The sequence below is a fragment of the Oncorhynchus mykiss genome, chromosome 26 (genome assembly GCF_013265735.2).
Source record: "Oncorhynchus mykiss isolate Arlee chromosome 26, USDA_OmykA_1.1, whole genome shotgun sequence".
Classification (NCBI taxonomy): Eukaryota; Metazoa; Chordata; class Actinopteri; order Salmoniformes; family Salmonidae; genus Oncorhynchus; species Oncorhynchus mykiss.
The window spans coordinates 29,355,922-29,369,314 of NC_048590.1; positions in this window are offsets into that span (position 1 = coordinate 29,355,922).

The window sequence follows — 13,393 nt, forward strand, 5'->3', positions numbered from 1 at the left end:
GTGCTCTATGGTGACTCAGTTAGTGTGCACTGCACGCTCTCCCAATCATTTTACCTCATTGTAGAGTACGATTCCTCGTCTAGTGTAAGATTCTTTCTGTGCCAGATGTATTTCAGAGTGGATTTTTTACACTTTGACGGGCGTGAAGAAGACGAGCTCACGGACTCTGGACTGATTTCTAAAGCGCAGCCTTCTTGTTACTGTAATAAAACAAATTGCAGGGAAAGTAAGGTGCTGGGGAATGGAGGGAGTGGAGTCAGGGGTGGAGGTATACAGGGGTGTGGTGGAGGGTAAACGCACGTTATGGTCGTTAACCCACCTTTTGCGTAAAAATGAATTGAAAGTATAGGGAACGTTACTTTACTCACTGAGAACTGCGATCAGAATACATATATATATATATATATATATATATATATATGTATTCTGATCGCAGTTCTCAGGGCCATGGTGTCCATGTCAGTAAGTGAATATGTGGTCCTCTGAGAGGCTTGGTGACTCTCTCTGGGCACACAGCCACACTGACTGACTCTCAACTCATCCATCTGGCGTCAGATCTGCCCCGTTCCTTCCCCACTCCTCTGTATTACATTAGGACTGAGCTTCAACTCTGACTACATGTTATCCACCAAACTGACTGTATAACAGACTTCTACCATGCATCCACACCGCCACCTCACCTCCTTCTCCATAGATACCGTTCACACTTTTTCTCCTTCCCTTCTGCTCCAGCGAAACCATTGGAAATGTATTCTAAGACACCAAAAGCTGTGTGAACAATCTAGCGTCACAAACCAACAGGGATGGATATGCTTTGATACATGACACACTTTCTATTCTATTATTCATATTCTATTATCCTTTGAAAGCTGACATTAAACAGGTTTGTTTTTAGTGGAGCATAGAAAGATTAGTGCATTTGGAGGGAATGTTTGCTCTCCCTTCCTCTGATCAGCTGTGTTCTTTCCTGTCTCATTTCATCTCGGCTGTTGTGGATTTCTTCTTTATATATCTGAGTCGTGTGGTGATGAGGAGTCTGGGTGCTCTTTCTCAGTGTGGGTGACCAGCTCCCTGCCCTGACAGGCTGATGAAAGGACAGTTCAGATGCTGGGGCTCCTCCCCTGGGCTCCATGGGGACACACATACAAACCGGCCACTCGGGCATTAACTACTGGGACTGCACTTCAAATGTCTCTCTTTAAATGGCATCCATTCTCTCACTCACGCACACACATGCACACTCTCTCAGACATACACACGTGCACACATGCACATACATGCACACTCTCTCAGACACACATCCACACAACACATAAAAATACATTTAGACCTGTTTTTGTGTGTGTTTTCTGTACCCTGTGGCGCTTCAAAAGAGCTGCTCTTTCAGAAGCAGATTGCCCTCTTCAAGGTTAGAGCTGAGACTGAATTTCGCACGATGTGCTCCTGGCAGATGCATCCCTACTTGCACATATCTGTTTAGCCTTGAGGGGGCCAGAGGCATCAATATGATAAATCATTTCTCCACAAACAATCAGACATCAAAGAGTGACTCCTAGCATGAATTGGTTTGGTTCATTTCTACATTTATGTATACTGCTTTGTTCCAAATAACTACACCAAACCCACTGAATTAATTTAACCAACCTGTTTGTTAAACATGTTTGCTCATATTATATACTACTCCTTTTCTCCACCAGTTTAACACAATGCATCAATAAGTACAGGTGCCCTGTTCTGCCACTTCAATTGGTTAAACAGGAACAACGAACAGGTATACTCGTTAACCTGCAATTGTTATGCAAATATGATTTCTAGAAAATATATCTGCTAGTTTTGTGTTTACCGTGGATCATATACAGTGGGCAACTAAGAGGCCAATTACGACCAACACATAGCGAAAGGAGCTGTCCACATCGGTGGTGCTGAACGGCAGATGATAGTGCTGTGTGTGTGTGTGTGTGTTATGGATGGTTTATCTATCTGAAGTAGCATAAAGCAATAATAAATTATGTGTCCGAACGGAAATGGTTACATATAGCCTACTTATCGGAAAGCAAAGTAGAAGACGTTTTTACAAATAATTAACTACAAATCCGTTTGATAGCGACGCACTACAGCTGCTCAATCCTAATCCTAGGAATCGCGAATAAATATATAATGTAGTCTACGGTTCGAAAGGTCATGGTTTATGGGAACTATATAAACGGTACATAGCCTACAATAAATCTATTTCAATTGGGGGCTCTTTACCAATGCTTTTAACTAGCAAATGTAGAGGAGGAAAAAGCCGTGTGAGTGCTTGGTTTTTGCTTGCTACAGCCGACCTGTTGCACAGTCCGGCATCCTCTCTCCTTTCACCCGAGCCCAACATAAACTCTCTCTCTCTCTCTCTCTCACACACACACACACACAATAAATACAAGTATCTTACCTTCAGAGTACTTAGACACAGCGTGTATTTCTTTCTTCAATCGTCCCTGGTTGCTGATGCCTCACGCGTCACTGGTTTGCTAAGAAGGACTATCATGTTCAGATGGTATAAACTGCACATCATGAATTAGCGCCAACCTATAGCACTTCCTTCTCCCTCTCTGTCTACCTGCTCTACCTCTGTTCCTCTGTTTACTTGTCGCTTACTCTCTTGCTATATGTTGAGGAAGAAAGATGAAGGCCCGTCTCGATGCCATGTGTAGAGAGAGAAGTCTAGCGTTGTTTCAGTCCTGCCGCTTTAAAGAGCAGCTCGCCCGACAGGTGGCCTGTCAATATTCTGAACACCGGTGACGTCACCATCGAGGAGACTGAATTTGAAAGTCCCTGAAGATTTTTTTTTTTAAAGGGCACACCACAACTCCAGCCAATCTTCCACCGAGCCATTCAACATATACATTTGAATATGCAAGATACTATATATACCTGTTCATATTAGAGAGATAGATATCACAGCTGTTGCCTGTTGGGACTAGATCTGGTTAAACCCCTTCCACATTTTTTGCATGCATTGTGAAAACCCAATTCGAAACACCTCCAAATAATCCCTTAATGCATTAAGACTGCATCTATATTCTCAATGCCTTGATAATCATAGGGAAATTAGCAACTGTATCAATAATTATGACAAATCATGTAGTTTCTTTTTAATGTGATAAAAGTCACTATATGTATTATTCACAAGGCATTTCATTGTTCAAATAAGACACACACTATTCTGTTCATGTTGCCCACTGTCTCAATGTATTCCTGCCCTGTTAAACAAGTAGCTGTACAGTAGCGTACCAGCATGCTTGCCTGACTACATCTGGATGATCTGCTCCTGCTTTGTCCCACTGTGTGTGGACTACAGTATACAGAACATCGCCTCCATTCTCCGCTGGAGACCAGCACCTCAGCCTTTCAAAGAAACAGCTTGTATTTAAACACAGTGTCTCCACCCTCAGGAAGAACGCATGGAGGCAAATTGTTCTCTGTATTCATCTCCAATTGGGCTTTTTACATGCATATTTCCTCTCTTTTATCCAAGACAGCAGCAAAGAGCCTGTAACTGGCATTTAGCAGTTTCATAATGTTTCACAAAGCAAGAGATCATGTCATCTTTTCAGATGTCAATGTGCTGCTTTAAACAGTATTATCTACCTAAAATATGTAGAGTTATAGTTTTTTTCTGATTGAATGAACGCCTGAATTTTGTATTTTGTCCAAAGAAATGCTCTTTGATTTATATGCAAGTGTCTTGGTGGCTATAAATGAGAGATATGGAAATATATCTTATGAAGAGCGCACAAAATATAGTTTGTCGAGCGTTATACTAATGACTTCAATATAATATACTAGCTTTTTTATTGTGTGGCACTAAATGTTTGGGTCTGACATACTGTAGTCGATGAAAACACATTTGCATATCACAGATCTAGATATTCTTTCATGTATGAAACATTATTACTGAAACATTCTGGTTATTATGATATTGGTGTAGTATTTCTACAATGCCAGTCGATACCATCATTTTCTCTGTAAGCGTGTGATTCTTGAACTGCATTGTTGGTTAAGGGCTTGTAAGTAAGCGTTTCATGATAAAGTCTGCATCTGTTGTATTCGTCGCATGTGACAAATACAATTTGATTTGATTCTATTCTAATCCCGGTGTATAAAGAGTGCTTAATGAGACAATTAATAATAAGCCTGGACCAGAGGGAATGGCTCACATTGTATTTATACACCATGGTTCATCATGCATGGTTCCAATCAGCCATTCAGAGTTCTCAGGAGATGATAAGGGCTTTGCTACCTGCCATGAAAACAGAGCTGAGGTTCAAAGGTCACTAGAACAGATGTCTTTACTCGGTATCAGTGCTACAACACACACACCTGTCTGCGATGGGCTGGGTTTGTTTAGGCAGGGTATGGGTAATTCACTGTGCTGCGTGAGAGCGAGCATCTGCTCATGTATTCTCTCTCTCTCTCTCGATTTCTATCTCTCCAGCCAACAGGAAAGCAGGATCACCCACCAGGTGCCTCTCTTCCAGGTAACTGCCCTCATCAGCTAATGACCTTTTCTTTGGTAGGGTGTAAAACCTCAAACAAGGCTAATGCTCTCCAGCCTGGCAATGCATGCTGCAGAACCATGACCTTCATTTGGGTCCTAACTAATCTCTTGTGGACAGACGAGACATATCTGACCAAATTAAGCAAGATTTTTGTTCTGGGTTAACTGAGATTAAGACCTAACTGAGATTCAGATTGATTTGATCTCCTTGGGTATAACGGCAGCATGATGTTGTGTGGCAAATGAAAGGAAAACCACTGGTAGTCCAATTTTGGTATTTTTTTGTTGTTGAGTAGACTACTCCCTCCAAATGGCCCCATTGTGAATATGAGCCCCCGACTCCCCACTGTTTCTCCTGTTGAGTTCAGGTGTCAGTCTGTTCTCACTTCAGCCCACCCACAGTGCTGCTTGACCTCTTAGTGCTCTGCTCTTCATTTAGAAAATGGAGGGAATAATTGATTGGCCAATCTCTATTCCATTTCTCCTCCTTCGCTCGGTACCTTGCTCTCCCTGAAACTCTCATTAGTGTTCTCCTACAGTTCACCCCACACTCCAACAGCACCAGCTCTCAAAAAGAAAGTGTGGAAAAAGAAAAAGATGTAACGTAATTCCATTTATGTAGTAGAGTGCAGTGCAAAAAAATATCAGTATCAGACTTCACTATAGTGGGTGATATGACTGTAGGCGATACGAACATTCATTTAGCCTTCAGCGTGACTGGAGTAGGCGATATACTCCTTGAATGTTTCAGAGTAAAACCCTTTTCAATACTATGCCTATTCATAGTTCATAGTAATATCAAAGAATACTGACAGAGTACATAGCTCACCACATGAGAGAAGACTAGTTTAATAGCAAACAACCGTGCACCACCAAGAGCGTAGTCATCCAATCTGTTAGGACGCCCACGTAACACCCACACAAACACATGGTCGGTCTCTCTCTCTCTCTCTCTCTCTCGTTCTCTCGCTCATTCTCTCCCTCTTTCTCTCCCCTCCTCTCTCTTCCTCTTGAACATACACATAAAAGTAGCCAATTAAACACCAATCAATCAAACCAATCAAAAGTCCAAGACGTTTCACAAATATTTATAGGTGTCTTGATAGCTTCTGAACTTCCTTTAAGCAAATATACACAATTACTCAATCACACCTGAATAAATCTTTTACTGGATGCAAGACAAGCCATACACACACGTCACGTGAGTTGTTAAGCTATCTCCTTTCCTTCCTGTTTCTCTCTCCCTCTCCCTCTGTCCTTTGTTTGGCACATATCTATTTCCATGGCAACCAGCATTAGAGTAAAAAGCAACCAATATTTTCCTGAGCTGTTTTTCAGTGAGTGAACAGGATGAAGCAGCACAGGCAGGGCGGGAGGAGTAGGACTAGTCCCTCTGACTGGGTGGGGAAACAGACAGAGACGGCTACTTTTACACATCACACGTTACTCAGGTGTCACTTTTAAATATTTTTTTTGACATAGAGCCAAATAAGGGTGATTTGGCTCTTAAAAATACCGGAACCCTTTTAGGTGCTATATAGATCTCGTTTTTAAAGGTTCTATAAAGAACCATGCTCATACATTTCTAAATGGAACCTTCATTTATTTTTAATTTAACTAGGCAAGTCAGTTAACAACAAATTCTTATTTACAATGACGGCCTACCAGGGAACAGTGTGTTGACTGCCTTGTTCAAAACGACAGATTTTTACCTTGTCAGCTCGGCGTTTCAATCCAGCAACCTTTCAGGTACTGGTCCAACGCTCTAACCACTAGGTTACCTGTCGCCTCAACTCCCCAGTGTTATTGTGCTATTAAGAATCCTTTCCTAAGCTTCCATAAAGAACCATACCATATAGTTTATATATATATATATATATATATATATATATATATATAGCACAACAAATCATCACAACCCTTTTCTGGTACTATATTTTACCTTTTTTTCTGTACATAACCTTTATGGAGAATCTCAATACCCTTTTGAAAACCATACAGGGTTATTTATTCTGGTTAGCCATATTATATTATTTGTTGTTATTATAGTGTTAGTTGATTCATCTGGTGAGCTAGCTGTGGAATAGATCATTTACATGGAACTGCTCTGGGTCCCCAGGGAGAGGTTTGAGAACCACTGATTTCGACAACAGTTCCCATGACACAAGGACTTACGTGAGTCTTTCACGAGACACAATTTCTGGCTGTAGTCATGTTCAACATTTAATGGTATAAGACAACACATTTGATAAACTGGAATGACACTTACGTTTGTACAAAAAAGGTGTGCGCAAACGACACCTCAAAATATTCTCATGAGCTGCCGCCCCTACATTTTAATTATCACAGAAAGAGGAAAGAACCCTTTTCTGAACTGCAAAGAACCATTGACGCGCTCAAAGGGTTCTTTGAGTCATTATGGTTCAACAGGGGCGTAGGACAATGGTGACCTTGGCCACCTCACTTCCTGCGGGTATCTCAGGGGGAGTTGAGATATGCAAGAAACACATTTGTATTATACACTTGTGTGTAACAGGACAAATATAAACACCCACCAATTTGATATATATATATATATATATATATATATATATATATATATATATATATATATATGTTTTTTTTGTATCTTTATTTTGTGTGATTTTCACAGCCGAACAACTACAGTATCTTCTCTCTGAGCTTTAGAGTAATATGACGTGGCGTTACCAAGGGGAGATAATTGTTCAATAAATCTGAATAAACCAGTACCATTTACTCAGACACATTTTGTCTAGAACATTCTATGTAATTCTATGCAAGCTGAAACAATTTTTATTCACTCATGTACTACACAATTTGATGAGGATGTAGTGAGTCATTCAGTTAACTTCTAAATGAGGCTTTCTTCAAAATGTCAGGCATTGCTTTTAATATAACAAAGCATGTATTTTTTTTAATTATCTGGTCCCCACAAAAAAAGTATATATATATATATATTGGATGACTACGCTCTTGGTGGTGCACGGTTGTTTGCTGTTAAACCAGTCTTCTCTCATGTGGTGAGCTATGTACTCTGTCAGTATTCTTTGATATTACTATGAACTATGAATAGGCATAGTATTGAAAAGGGTTTTACTCTGAAACATTCAAGGAGTATATCGCATACTTTTTTCTTTACATAGTTGAATGTGCTGACAACAAAAGCACACTAAAATGATCAATGGAAATCAAATTTATCAACCCATGGAGGTCTGGATTTGGAGTCACACTCAAAATTAAAGTGGAAAACCACACTACAGGCTGATCCAACTTTGATGTAATGTCCTTAAAACAAGTTGAAATGAGGCTCAGTAGTGTGTGTGGCCTCCACGTGCCTGTATGACCTCCCTACAACGCCTGGGCATGCTCCTGATGAGGTGGCGGATGGTCTCCTGAGGGATCTCCTCCCAAACCTGGACTAAAGCATCCGCCAACTCCTGAACAGTCTGTGGTGCAACGTGGCGTTGGTGGATAGAGCGAGACATGATGTCCCAGATGTGCTCAATTGGATTCAGGTCTGGTGAATGGGCGGGCCAGGCCATAGCATCAATGCCTTCCTCTTGCAGGAACTGCTGACACACTCCAGCCACATGAGGTCTAGCATTGTCTTGCATTAGGAGGAACCCAGGGCCAACCGCACCAGCATATGGTCTCACAAGGGGTCTGAGGATCTCATCTCGGTACCTAGTTTGTTATATCTGGACTACTTCTCCTGTCCTATCCGGTGTTCTGTGTGAATTTAAGTATGCTCTCTCTAATTCTCTCTTTCTCTTTTTCTCTCTCTCTCTCGGAGGACCTGAGCCCTAGGACCATGACCCAGGACTACCTGACATGATGACTCCTTGCTGTCCCCAGTCCACCTGGCCGTGCTGCTGCTCCAGTTTCAACTGTTCTGCCTGTGATTATTATTATTTGACCATGCTGGTCATTTATGAACATTTGAACATTTTGGCCATGTTCTGTTATAATCTCCACCCGGCACAGCCAGAAGAGGACTGGCCACCCCACATAGCCTGGTTCCTCTCTAGGTTTCTTCCTAGGTTTTGGCCTTTCTAGGGAGTTTTTCCTAGCCACCGTGCTTCTACACCTGCATTGCTTGCTGTTTTGGGTTTTAGGCTGGGTTTCTGTACAGCACTTTGAGATATCAGCTGATGTACGAAGGGCTATATAAATCATTTTTTATTTATTTAATGGCAGTCAGGCTACCTCTGGCGAGCACATGGAGGGCTGTGCGGCCCCCCAAAGAAATGCCACCCCACACCATGACTGACCCACCGCCAAACCGGTCATGCTGGAGGATGTTGCAGGCAGCAGAACGTTCTCCACGGCGTCTCCAGACTCTGTCACGTCTGTCCCATGTGCTCAGTGTGAACCTGCTTTCATCTGTGAAGAGCACAGGGCGCCAGTGGCGAATTTGCCAATCTTGGTGTTCTCTGGCAAATGCCAAACGTCCTGCACGGTGTTGAGCTGTAAGCACAACCCCCACCTGTGGGCGTCGGGCCCTCATACCACCCTCATGGAGTCTGTTTCTGACCGTTTGAGCAGACACATGCACATTTGTGGCCTGCTGGAGGTCATTTTGCAGGGCTCTGGCAGTGCTCCTCCTGCTCCTCCTTGCACAAAGGCAGAGGAAGCGGTCCTGCTGCTGGGTTGTGTCCCTCCTACGGCCTCCTCCATGTCTCCTGATGTACTGGCCTGTCTCCTGGTAGCGCCTCCATGCTCTGGACACTACGCTGACAGACACAGCAAACCTTCTTGCCACAGCTCGCATTGATGTGCCATCCTGGATGAGCTGCACTACCTGAGCCACTTGTGTGGGTTGTAGACTCCGTCTCATGCTACCACTAGAGTGAAAGCACCGCCAGCATTCAAAAGTGACCAAAACATCAGCCAGGAAGCATAGGAACTGAGAAGTGGTCTGTGGTCACCACCTGCAGAACCACTCCTTTATTGGGGGTGTCTTGCTAATTGCCTATAAGTTCCACCTGTTGTCTATTCCATTTGCACAACAGCATGTGAAATTTATTGTCAATCAGTGTTGCTTACTAAGTGGACAGTTTGATTTCACAGAGGTGTGATTGACTTGGAGTTACATTGTGTTGTTTAAGTGTTCCCTTTATTTTGTTTGAGCAGTGTATTTTATATTCTTCAAAGTAGCCACTCTTTGCCTTGATGACAGCTTTGCACACTCTTGGCATTCTCTCAACCAGCTTCATGAGGTAGTCACCGGGAATGCATTTCAATTAAAAGGTGTGCCTTGTTAAAGATTAATTTGTGGAATTTCTTTCTTTCTTAATGCATTTGAGCCAAACAGTTGTGTTGTGACAAGGTAGGGCTGGTGTTCAGATAGCCCTATTTGGTAGAAGACCAAGTCCATATTATGACAAGTATAGCTCAAATAAGCAAAGAGGAAGGACAGTCCATCATTACTTTAAGACATGAAGGTCAGTCGATCCAGAACATTTCAAGAACTTTGAAAGTTTCTTCAAGTGCGGTCACAGAAACCCTTAAGCGCAATGATGAAACTGGCTCTCATGAGGACCGCCACAGGAAAGAATGACCCAGAGTTACTTCTGCTGCAGAGGATAAGTTCATTACAGTTCCCAGCCTCAGAAATTGCAGCCCAAATAACTGCTTCACAGAGTTCAAGTAACAGACACATCTCAACATCAACTGTTCAGAGGAGACAGCATAATCAGGCCTTCATGAATTGCTGCAAGGAAACCACTACTAAAGGACACCAATAAGATGAAGAGACTTGCGCCAAGAAAAACAATGGATATTATTTAAGATTTTTGGTTCCAACCTCTGAGTCTTTGTGAGAACGGATGATCTCTGCATGTGTGGTTCCCACTGTGAAGCATGGAGGAGGAGGTGTAATGGTGTGGGGGTGCTTTGCTGGTGACACTGTTGGGGATTTATTTTGAATTCAAGGCATACTTAACCAGCATGGCTACCACAGCATTCTGCAGCGATACGCCATCCCATCTGTTTTGCGCTTTGTGGAACTATCATTTGTTTTTTTAACAGGACAATGACCCCAACACACCTCCAGGCTGTGTAAGGGCTATTTGACCAAGAAGGAAAGTGATGCAGTGCTGTATCAGATGACCTGGCCTCCACAATCACCCGACCTCAACCCAATTGAGATGGTTTGGGATGAGTTGGACCACAGCGTGAAGCAGCCAACAAGTGCTCAGCATATGTGGAAACTCCTTCAAGACTGTTGGAAAACATTCCAGTTGAAGCAGGTTGAGAGAATGCCAAGAGTGTACAAAGCTGTCATCAAGGCAAAGGGTGGCTACTTTGAAGAATTTCAAATATATAAAATATTTTTATTAAACTTTTTTTTATTACTACATGATTCCATATGTTTTATTGCATGGTTTTCTTTATTGCACTTTTATTCTACAATGTAGAAAATAGTAAAAAATAAAGAAAAACCCTTGAATGAGTAGGTGTGTCCAAACTTTTGACTGGTACTGTATTATTAATATAATATAAAGCTTTTTTGTATCAATAGTAAACTTTTCAGTCACGTCCGTCACAGATCCCCGACCGTACCTGAATTTAATTTCCTTTCATAATTTGCCTTTTCTAAAATGGCTTGGCCCACCACCACCATGTCTAGACAACGCTAGAGGAACAAATGCAGTCCCCCTCCTGAGCATCTGCATCCTCCATCCTCCCTCCAACCTCCCGCATGGTCGCCTGCAGAACAAAGGAGCTTTTTACAGAAGAGAGGCAGGTGAGAGTCACCAAATGGAGCTCAAGTAGGCCCCCTTGCCTTCCTCCGTTGACGGCACAAGTACTGCTCTCTCTCTCTCCTTCTCACTGTGTCACTCACAGGTCTAGTCAATCTTCATAATACATCTCAGGCTTCTGCTAAAAGCCTGAGCGAGCAAGACTAGTATAATTGCATTTCTAGAAATACACTAATAATGTCATGTACTCAGGAAAACGCTGGGCCAAATGTGTGTGTCCTCAGAACAACCCTGGACAGGCACAGATATAGCCATACCACGTACAGGATGTGAGTTTTACCCTGATGAAAAGATGAAGACCTTTTGTCCCCAAAGCCCCTATTAGAGAGAATCCACGGTACATACTGCAATGTTCACTAAGAAACTCTAATGTTCTTTCCCTCATTTTTAAAGTCTGTTTTAATGTTAGCCTGTACTATAACATGCTGCTAGCAAAGAAAATGACAAGTTGTAGAGTGGCCATGCGTGGAACAGGGATAATTGGTGTTAGACCCATTATGCTGCACTCAAGGCCACGTGTGCAGTCCTTCCCACTGTTTTAAGCCTTTTTCGCTCTTTTTTGTGCTGTTTTTTTATACACACATCCATCGCTGCTAGAGCGCACTGAATCACAGAGCAAGACCAAACAGGGGGCTGAGAAGACCGTTTCTTTTGTTTGTGTTTTCTTTGTCGTATAAAGAAAATCTAAAATCAATATGTTATTCCTTAAAAAATGTCATATTAAATATAATAGAATACAATACAATAACAGAATGCTATAATGGATACCAAAAGAGTTTAAAATGCCATTCTTGTTCATATTTGACGAACAGACACATGTAAGGGTTGAAAGAACATGGGCTTATGATAGTTGGGTACATCCAATGTAAAAAAAAAAGAAATGAATGAAAATTGTAGGACAAATCAATTGTATGAGAAAGCGGTAAAACTGCATACTGTATAAAGGAGACTTTTCATTGTGGACTTTGCATTAAGGCCTTTCACAAGACGTCTTACCATTGAAACCTATCCTGAAACAAATACCCAATGCTGTGACATACTGTATGTCCTTAGCAAGGTTATTAAATGGAATGAAAAAGGCGTGGGCAGTATACCGTATATACCGAATACCAGGGTATTTTGAAATACCCATGGTATTCGGGGGTTGGACATCTTCATAGGTTTTGAAAACTATCAGAAATAAATAGCACAACACAGAAGTGTCAATTAACATACTGTATCACTTAGCAATGACTATGGAGGAAAAAGTGGCACTATCGGAACATTCAGACAGAAATTGCATTTGCCCAACTCTCTATACACACTCAGTTTACAAAACACTAGAAACGCCTTCGATATATTGTGTTGTACCCCTTTTGCCTTCAGAACAGCCTTAATTTGTCAGGGCATGGCCTCTACAAGGCGTTGAAAGCGTTCCAAAGGGTTGCTGGCCCATGTTGACTCCAATGCTTCTCACAGTTGTGTCAAGTTGGCTGGATGTCTTTTGGGTGTTGGACCATTCTTGATACACACAGGAAACTGTTGAACGTGAAAAACCCAGCAGTGTTGCAGTTCCTGACACACTCAAACCAGTGGGCCTGGCACCTACTACCATACCCTGTTCAAAGGTAGTTAAATATTTTGTCTTGCCCATTCACCCTCTGAACAACAGTCTCAAGGTTTAAGGTTTCAAGGTTTAAAAATCATTCTTTAACCTGTCTCCTCCTCTTCATCTACACTGATTTGAGGTGAATTTAACAAGTGACATCAGTAAGGTATCATAGCTTTCGCCTGGATTTACCTGGTCAGTCTAGTCTATGATGTTCTGCAAAGAGCAGGTGTTCCTAATGTTTTGTAAACTCAGTGTAAAAACTATAAGTTAATTTATTTGGCAAATCTTAGATAGTTAACTCCAGCTCAGGCTCCAGCTATGCATTTGGTTTGCTAACATTCTAACTAAGTGGCTAGCTTGCAAGATCAAGCTTCTTTTTTACAGCAGAGACAATCAATCCCCTCCACTTTCCCAAACCCGACCCTGAAAAGACTGTGCCCCACATGATGGGCATCCAGATATCATGCCATTCAATAT